General features: G+C 41.4%; 1 long non-coding RNA gene across 2 annotated transcripts; it reads right to left on the bottom strand.

The window, feature by feature from the left end:
• LOC109837567 lies at positions 6,567-9,012 on the bottom strand. 2 transcript variants are annotated; one of them, XR_002246313.1, is made up of 5 exons: positions 8,853-9,012; positions 8,692-8,748; positions 8,496-8,588; positions 6,885-6,986; positions 6,567-6,790 (listed from the first exon to the last, which is right to left on the bottom strand). It is a non-coding gene; the product is annotated as an uncharacterized LOC109837567 (long non-coding RNA). The 2 variants fall into 2 exon arrangements; XR_002246312.1 differs by having other exon boundaries at positions 8,692-9,006.

Genomic DNA, 9,434 nt, shown 5'->3' with positions numbered 1-9,434 from the left:
TCTGAGAAACGAGAATTTGTTTGCGATCCTACTCTTGTTGTGCAGCAGAGGTGCTGCCGAAATTTTTACTGCACACAACAAGGGTCGGAAGAGAAGGTGAACAGGTGGTGGGTCTGAAGCCTATTCGATGGAGGAGATCATCAAGAAGTTGAACCCTGCGGAGGTGTCAACTTTGATGAAGCTAATGAAGTTGTCGGCTGGTGAGAGCGCGACAAAACCATCGAAGAAGTTGGAGCTTCCGACCATCGATCTGAAGCTGGATGGACCTAGTACGTACCTGAGCTGGTCACGGCGGGTAAGATATACCCTTGCAGGGAGGAATCTGGAGGGTTATCTGACAGGAGAGGTGACAGAGCTGGAGGAGGACTCAGAGGGAAGAGATGAGTGGAAGTCTACTCATATGTTGGTGTACATCTGGCTTCTCAACTCGTTGGTCCCGACGATCGCCGCCACGGTGGATGGCATTGAGAAGGTGAAGGACGTCTGGGAGAAGTTGAGGAGGACATATGATGGAGTGGGGAATAGCCTGAGGGTATTCCAGATTAAAGGAGAGATCGACGCCACAGTCCAGGGGGAGAGGACTGTACAGGAATATGCTACAGAGTTGGAGCGTCTGTGGCTGGATTATGATCATTTTTCCCCCCGGGCTAGCTGCAAGGACCCGGGATGTAAAGAGCGGGAGGCCTTTCTACAGGAGAGGACTATGGTGTTTCTCAAGGGATTGACATCAGAGTTCGCTCAGCGAATCGCATTGCTGCTAGCTCAGCCGAAGATTCCCACGCTTGAGGAGGCTATCTCTGCTATGATCCAGGAGGAGACTCGCATTCGGCTGCAGGCGGGGACAGGTGGACTTCCTGTGGTGAAGTCAGCACTGGCAGCCTCTAGCAGCACTGGATCTAGGGGAGAGACCCGACAGTGCTATAACTGCGGTGCGGTGGGTCATCTACGGCATGCTTGCACCAAGCCATCCAAGGATGGAGATTCGGGTGGACGTGGACAGTTCGGAGGTCGTGGTCGTGGCCGTGGGGGTCGACGTGGTGGAAGAGGAGCAGGGAATCGGGCAAATCTGGCAGTAGCAGAAGAAGAAGAAGCTGAGGTGGTCTTTACGGAGGAGGATCGTGCTCTCCTCACGATACTCAGAAAAAAACAGCAAGTAGCAGGGGATGGAGATTTGAGGAATGGGACTGCGGAGGCATCTACTTCGTTCTTCGTCAGAGGCAACACTGCTACCTATGCTCATCCGAACAAAGGTACTGATGACATACATGCTCTTGCTTCTATGTCTCCCAATAGACCATCAGAATGGATTGTCGACTCCGGTGCATCTCGACATGTGACGGGCAACGCTAGTGAGTTCTCGTCATACACTCACCTAGCATCAGCAGATAGCATCCAAACAGCTGATGGTACATTTCAGCCTGTGGTTGGTAAGGGTACTGTTAATTGTACAGGTTCTGTAACTCTGTCCAATGTTTTGCATGCTCCTTCCTTTCCAGTAAATCTTTTGTCCATTAGTGCTATTATCCTCCAACTAAAATGTATCGTTTCTTTTGATATTCCCAAGGTGATCTTCCAGGAGAAAGGGACAGGACGGAGACTTGGGACTGGCACGTGGAGTAATGGACTGTGGTACTTGGATCGTGAGGGACTGGACTCAGCTTTGGTGTCAATGGTAGAGAAAGCAGGAGTAGGATCTGAAATGAGTGCCGAGAGTGAATTGATGCTTCATCACCAGCGCTTGGGACACTCATCCTTTGGTACTTTAAGTAGGTTGTATCCATCTTTATTTGAGAAAGCAAATAAAGAGAAACTTGTGTGTGATGCATGTAAGTTGGGAAAGCTTACTAGAAGCTTTTATGTTAGTTCTGATCATAGAAGTTCTCATGCATTTGATCTGATACATTCAGATGTTTGGGGGCCTTATTCCACAAGTTCTATGAACGGATACAAGTATTTTGTTACATTCATTGATTGCTTCTCTCGTGTTACTTGGTTATACCTGATGAAGAATAAGAGTGAAGTGTTTGGCTGCTTTCAAAACTTTCATAGGAATGTTCAGACCCAATATGGAGCAGTGGTGAAGGTATTGAGATCTGATAATGGGACAGAGTACACCAACAAAGTGTTTGGAGAATACTTGTCATCTCATGGAATACAACACCAGACTACGTGTCCATACACACCAGCTCAGAATGGGGTAGCGGAAAGGAAGAACAGACATCTTTTAGAGGTTGCTAGAAGTATGATGATCTCCATGAATGTCCCAGAAACATTGTGGGGGCAAGCAGTGTTGACTGCAGCGGCGCTGATCAACAGAATGCCCTCGAGAGTACTGGATTGGAAGTCTCCGTGTGAGACATTGAAAGGAGATAATGGTGGGATTCTTCCACTGAAGGTATTTGGCTGTGTGTGTTTTGTGAAGGATAACAGACCATCCGTCGGGAAGCTTGCCCCTAGAGCGGTGAAGTGTATTTTTATGGGATATTCTGCTACTCAAAAGGGATATGTTTGCTGGAGCCCGGTGGAGAAAAGGTTGTTCGTAAGTATGGATGTGTACTTTCGTGAATTTGAGCCATATTACACACAGAAGGTACCCTCATCCGTTGGTGACTCGCCCAATACTGGAAGTATGAGGCGAGAAGGGGAGAATGGTGAGAGGCAGATGAATAATGTAGAGAATAATATAGAGAAATCGATTTCTCTAACGATTCCTTGGGAAGGAGAACTGGTTGAGGAGGAGCAGGAGAATAAAGAAGAAGAAGATAAGGAGACAAGAGGTGTTAGGCCCACGGCTCAGGGGGAGCTACTTACCTATAGTAGGAAGGGGAAGCAACTTGCGGAAACAGTACCTACAGTGCCACTAGTGCCAAGTCCCTTATCAACGTCTGTCCCGACTCCTGAGACACCTACACCACCATCAGATTCCTCCCAAGGTGATATCAATCCTCTCATTACTCCTCCCACACCAATGTCAGTACGGAGGACTACTCGCAGCAATGCGGGACATCCTCCCGATAGATATGGTTGGGATCTTGCCCAGTTTATATCATATTCTAATATCCACCCTGCACATAGAGCATTCATTGTATCATTGGATTCTGTTACTGTACCTAACAATTGGCAGGTTGCTAAGAAGGACCCAAAGTGGAAAGCAGCTATGCATGAGGAGCTAGGAGCTCTTGAGAAGAACCGCACTTGGGAGCTAGTAAAATTACCAGAAGGGAAGAGAGCAGTTGGGTGCAAGTGGGTCTTCACTGTGAAGCAGAATCCAGATGGACAAGTTGAGCGCTACAAGGCTCGTCTGGTGGCAAAAGGGTATAGTCAGACATATGGCATCGATTATGATGAGACTTTTGCACCAGTGGCGAAGATGAGCACTGTTCCGACCTTAATCTCTCTGGCAGTAAATGGTGAATGGAAGTTACACCAACTAGATGTGAAGAATACATTTCTTCATGGAGATCTAGTGGAGGAGGTATACATGGAGATACCACCAGGATTCGGTACAGATCAGACAGTGGGAAAGGTCTTAGATTGAAGAAGTCTCTCTATGGGCTGAAGCAGTCTCCTCGTGCTTGGTTTGACAGATTCAGAAGGGCTATGATTGGTATGGGGTACCAGCAGATCAACGCCGATCATACCGTGTTCTTTTGACGAAGTGGAGGCCACTATATGTGGATGATATGATTATTACAGGGGATGATGAGAAGGAGATTGCCCAACTCAAAGTGAGACTGGGTAAGGAATTCGAGGTGAAAGATCTTGGCTTGCTTCGATACTTTCTTGGAATAGAGATAGCTCGAGGAGCGGAGGGAATCGTCCTATCCCAGAGAAAGTATGCACTGGATCTTCTCAAAGAGACAGGGATGTTAGGGTGCAAACCTGCAACTACACCGATCGACCAGAAGTTCAAGCTAGGTGCTGAGGCTGGAGAACCAGTTGATCGTGACAGATACCAGAGGCTGGTGGGAAGGTTAATCTACTTGAGTCACACACGTCCTGATATCTCTTTTGCAGTGAGCGTGGTGAGTCGCTACATGCACGATCCGAGGAAGGATCATATGGACGCTGTGTACCAGATTCTGAGATATTTGAAGAGTGCCCCCGGAAAGGGACTGATATTCAGAAAGAATGGACATGTGAGCATCGAGGGTTATTGTGACTCAGATTGGGCTAGTTGTGCTGATGACAGGAGGTCCACCTCAGGATACTGTATCTTTATAGGAGGCAACTTGGTCTCGTGGAAGAGCAAGAAACAGTCAGTGGTGGCGAGGTCAACAGCTGAAGCAGAGTATAGAGCTATGGCCTTGGGAGTCGCAGAATTGTTGTGGTTGAAGAGTATGTTGGTGGAGCTGAAACTGGATCAAGGAGCAAAGATGAAGCTGTGGTGTGATAACAAGTCAGCCATCAGTGTCGCTAATAACCCAGTGCAGCATGATAGAACCAAACACATCGAGATCGATAGGTTCTTCATCAAAGAGAAGTTGGACAGTGGACTACTGGAGTTAAGTCATGTTCCAACTAAGGATCAGACAGCAGATTGTCTGACTAAGGGACTTAGCTCAGTAGATATGATTAGAGGATGTGACAAGATGGGCTTAGTGGATATCTTTCGCCCATCTTGAGGAGGAGTGTTGACATATTAGTAATAGATAGGGTGTTATTTGTAAGTTGTGTAGTAAAGGCCTATATAAGCCCATCTTATGGAGTAATAAAGTAAGGGTTTCTATTTCAACTAACATCCACCAAAAAAGTGAGGATAGTGCCTGCTAGCTAAATGGAAGGAGCTAAATCGAAAATGGGATCATCCCTTTTAATATTGTGAACGTGTGTTATAGGGTTGTGTGTTTCTCAATAGGGACCAGTTGAGGAAGGAGACAAAAAGATCAATGCAAACCTTCGCAAAAAGATCAATGCAAACCTTCGCAACAATCTCAGATTGGTAGCAAGTAGAGAGCTAGTGGAGTTGACAATCTTTTGTGCCACATTTTGGGAGGAAGTAGAGAGCAAGAGGAGTTTACGCCATTTTGTTATATATTTTGAGATGTTGACTGAGATTGCAAACGTGTCTTAATTTGCTACTCTTTTCGCATCTTTACGATATGGTTCACAATTACATGTATGCTACAATGACTACATTATGATGTTTATTAGATATTATCTGTTTGAACCTTGGGATTGGCTTTTGTATGAAGTAATGTTATATTTTGTGATAAATTTATTTGTCAATATCATGTTTTTCTCTGATATGCCTTTTATAAATTTCAATATATCTGCAACAGGAATTTAATAGCCATTGCATAGGGGCTATCTCTAAAAAAATTTAATCTCATTGGGTTTTTTTTTTTTTTTTTTGCCAATATAAGGAAGTTAGGTGGGGTTTTTGTGACAAATTGAAAGTTGATGGGAATTTTCTATCACAAAATGAAAGATAATGGGGGTTTCCTAAAAAAAAAAGGAAGGCAAAGGGGGGTTTTGTGCCTAACACATTCATAGATCATGTGGTAATAAAATTACAATTAGCAAAAGTTTAGTTTTTACAAAATCCCAACGATGTCTTCCGTTGATGAAGAGTTTCTATATTATACAAATTTTCTATTATCTCATCTTTCCAAGCACAAAACCAAGAACAATTCCCAAAATAAAGTAAATGATAAACCTGTGGGAATCACTCGTATTTCTCAACATACATTTCTCGCTAACAAATCCTCTCTTTCTCAACAATTTCTCTCTCCAAAACCTTTAATTTCTACAGCAATAACTTGATTTCTTCAACATCTTCTTCCACCTCGTGAGATCTCCACTCAAGGAAACCACAATCTTTAGTCCTCCAATTAGGGCAGCCTAGAAATTACCTCCCTAGGTTACTTGCAGTGTTAGAAACCTGGATAATGGCTCTCAAACCACAAAAGCATATCCTGACTTTCATGGGTTTCAAGGAAGAAACCATCTTCCTAAAAATCTTAAAATCTTAGATAAAAATATTTTTTCTAAAATTATAGGAAAACAACAACAACAAAACAGGCATAAATTCACTACTAAATAATGAGGCATACTAGACGGAAAATTCCGTCTAGGATACCTAGAATTCCGTCTAGAATGCGTATCTTAGACGGAATTCCGTCTAGAATACGCGTCTAGTATGTTTCTGCCTAGGATGTAGTATTCTAGACGGAAATTCCGTCTAGAATACATTCTAGACGGATTATTCTAGACGGAATTCAAAACCGTCTAGAATACATCCTAGACGGATTATTCTAGACGAAATTTCCGTCTAGAATACTACATCCTAGACGGAAAAAATTTCCGTCTAGAGTAGTAATCCTAGACGGAATTTCCGTCTAGGATGTTTTTTTAATTTTTTTTTTGCAAAAAAACAAGTATCCTAGACGGAATTTGAGCATCCTAGACGGAATTTCCATCTAGGATGCTATGCTACAGTAGTTTTTTTTTTTTACAGAATCTACTTTGAGTGCATGTACACAATATTGAATAACAAAAAATTATATTCATATCCAACACAATAGTTAATTATATTCCAATATCAAATCCAATTATATTCAAATAATACATTCACCAAAATAGTAGAGAGATACATAAATTGTTTACAAACTTTTACATAAATTATTTACAATGGGTATGACACTGCAAAAGCTTCTTCAACTCCTTCCCTATACATTTACTCAAGCCTCTTCTTCTCCTTCTTCACCTTCTTCATCATTGGCTATAATCATTCTGTGTATCAACCTCTGTATAACAATCTTACAAGGACACTTCTGTGTATCAACCTCTATAAATATCAAAAGCTTGTGAATGGAATGTCCAATTGAAATAAACGCTCAATATGGCTAATCAAACTAAGCGAAAAATTCATAATATAATACCTTGCATACTTTCCAATATAGTTGCTGGATAATTTTGCTTGCCTTCTTGAGCGTGATTTCCCATTAATCCACCACTAAAATTGAATTCTCCGGTTGATGGACCTAAACAAAATAGGTAGTGGTGTTAAACCTTCGTAGAGAAGAAAAAAGGAAAATCAGTTTGTTAAATACTTATTTCTAGAGATTCTTTAAGAGAGAAATACATGCAACTCACAAACACAAGTGCACAGACAAAACCTCCATCATCATATACTTATCCATAGGAAAAATAAACATGATATGAAGTGAAATGATGTACAAGTATTCTGATGTACTGATGCTCAGAAAAACTCATTTGACATTTTGCAAAGGAAAAGCTAGAAGCATAAATGAAAAGCATGAATACCACTTTACAATTTCAGTGAGAAAGACGAGTAACAGCAGAACTGGAAGGGTGTGGACAACAATAAAGCTGTCTACTAGTTATAACATCTATGATTTCGTACATAACATAATTAGTCTTTTTTAAGGTTATTTGTCTCTTTCTCCCAAAGGGATTCAACATAACAGATTTTTTTTAAACAGAATGCACAATAGTTTCCATATAAGCCCATTCATGTACGAGAATTGGCAGTCAAGTCATATGAAAAGAGTCTATCTATTAAGTGTGAAGTATACCCTTATGTTTGAAGCACTAAGATAACAAAATCAAGGGGACATATATATACCTGTTGGAATGAAAAAGCTGAAGCAAGATAAACATCTGAATATTGTCCTATCCTCATGATCCACCGTTTCAGTTGGAGCAGGACTAGGTTCAGGAACGTGTGGCACTTTCTGAGGTGGCAAGTATAATCAAAGTATGGACACAGCATGACAAAAACCCTCATTCAACCGTTCTTATTAACATTTTTTGTCATCGAACTACTAGCTTTGTCGTATGGACACGGCATGGATGTCAAGATGATTACAATACTGTATGCCGACGCATACCGAATTCTAAAAAGTGCACATAACAGATGCATAAAGTCAAGCAAAAAATAGGATTATGATTTAATATCACACCATGTTCTTTATCTTGTCCGCTTCCTCCATTATACTCTGAAAGAGTTCTATTATTTCAACCATTTCATATATCTGGTAGAAGTTCCAAAGGCAGACAACATTCTTGTTTATATATAGAGTGCAGATCATAATAAATGTCTACGCTAGCCATCCAAGTAGAAACAACTATCTTGCTTAAGAATGTGGCGATAGCTAAAACATGAATCTGAAACTCTTTTCCTAGTTTCAAGTGTTAAAAGTGGGGAAATAGATGAGATTAGAGAAATTGTAGCCTCAATCGCCAAATTTTTTTCTATGCTTCTTCTTTCAAGCATCATCAAATGAACAAGATGAAAAAATTGTCCTTGTTATTTCAATTTGAAGATTCATGATTCCATTCTACTCCTACTGATCAGCAATGCCTTTGAAAATAAATTAAAATATGCACTGTTATTCCCCCCTATAGCCTTCTTTCAACAAACAATCAGCGTAAAGCGATTTCCTAATCAGTTTTCAGCCTTAATCTTGGGCCACACATTTCATCAAACACGTTCCAGACAAGAAAACGAAGGAAAGAAATCAACTGACCGTCAAAATAGGGTTTCTCGATTCTGTTCAGTTCTCTAATCTCAACGCGCCTCATACACACTGAATAACTGCCACCACTGCCAGAGCTTAATCCTAACAAATCAAACAAAAAAGAAAAAAAAAGAAAAATTGATCAAAAAATCGTCACAAAATTCAATTTTAGAAAGTGAATAAGATTGAGAGGAAAGAGAATTACATTGAGAGGTGAGATTTTGACGGGAGGGGTTGAGGAGCCTCAGACTCCTGACTTCAACTTGGGGTTAAAAACAACCAATTCCAAACCAAATCAAACCAAACAACTCTAATCCATAAAACAAATCACATAAAAAGATGATTTGATATACATTTCGTCAATACCTTGCCCCGCGATCAGAAGAGGACCTGAGAGGATGAGGATTTGGGGGAAAGATGAGCGACGAAATTTTGGGGGAAAAAGGGGCGGCAAAATTTTGGTGGGTTAAATTTTTTTAAAAATGGATAACGTATCTGTTTGTAGGAAAATTGCAAAGAAGAGAATAAAGAAAATTTGACTTTGTATTTCTTTGATTCCGATTACAATTCGATTACAAAAGAGAGGAGAACGAAATTGGTTCTTCCCCTTTGTTTAAAACTGGGTTCTTCACGGTGGCGATGGAGTGCCTCCCTCGAGTGCTCGCGTCGAGTTTGCTCTCCGTTGACGATCCGCACGTCTTGATTCACTGGAACGATGTCTTCTCCTCACGATTTGACGTTGTGGAGAACTTGCGTGGCAAGTTTTAGAACTCTGAACGAGTTTAGAAGAACTTGGCGAGCAAGTTTTGAACTCTGATCGAGTTGATAACTCTGAACGAGTTTGAACTCTTGAACAAGAGTAGATTTGAACCGAAAATCGGTTATAAGCCAAGGACAGAAGCTCCCTATTGCTGAAGTTGAAGATGATCTTCGTTGGAAGATGATGCC

This window comes from Asparagus officinalis, chromosome 4 (assembly GCF_001876935.1).
Source record: "Asparagus officinalis chromosome 4, Aspof.V1, whole genome shotgun sequence".
Taxonomy (NCBI): domain Eukaryota; kingdom Viridiplantae; phylum Streptophyta; class Magnoliopsida; order Asparagales; family Asparagaceae; genus Asparagus; species Asparagus officinalis.
The sequence above is the reverse complement of the archived record's forward strand: the minus strand, read 5'-3'. Positions and strand labels throughout refer to the sequence as shown.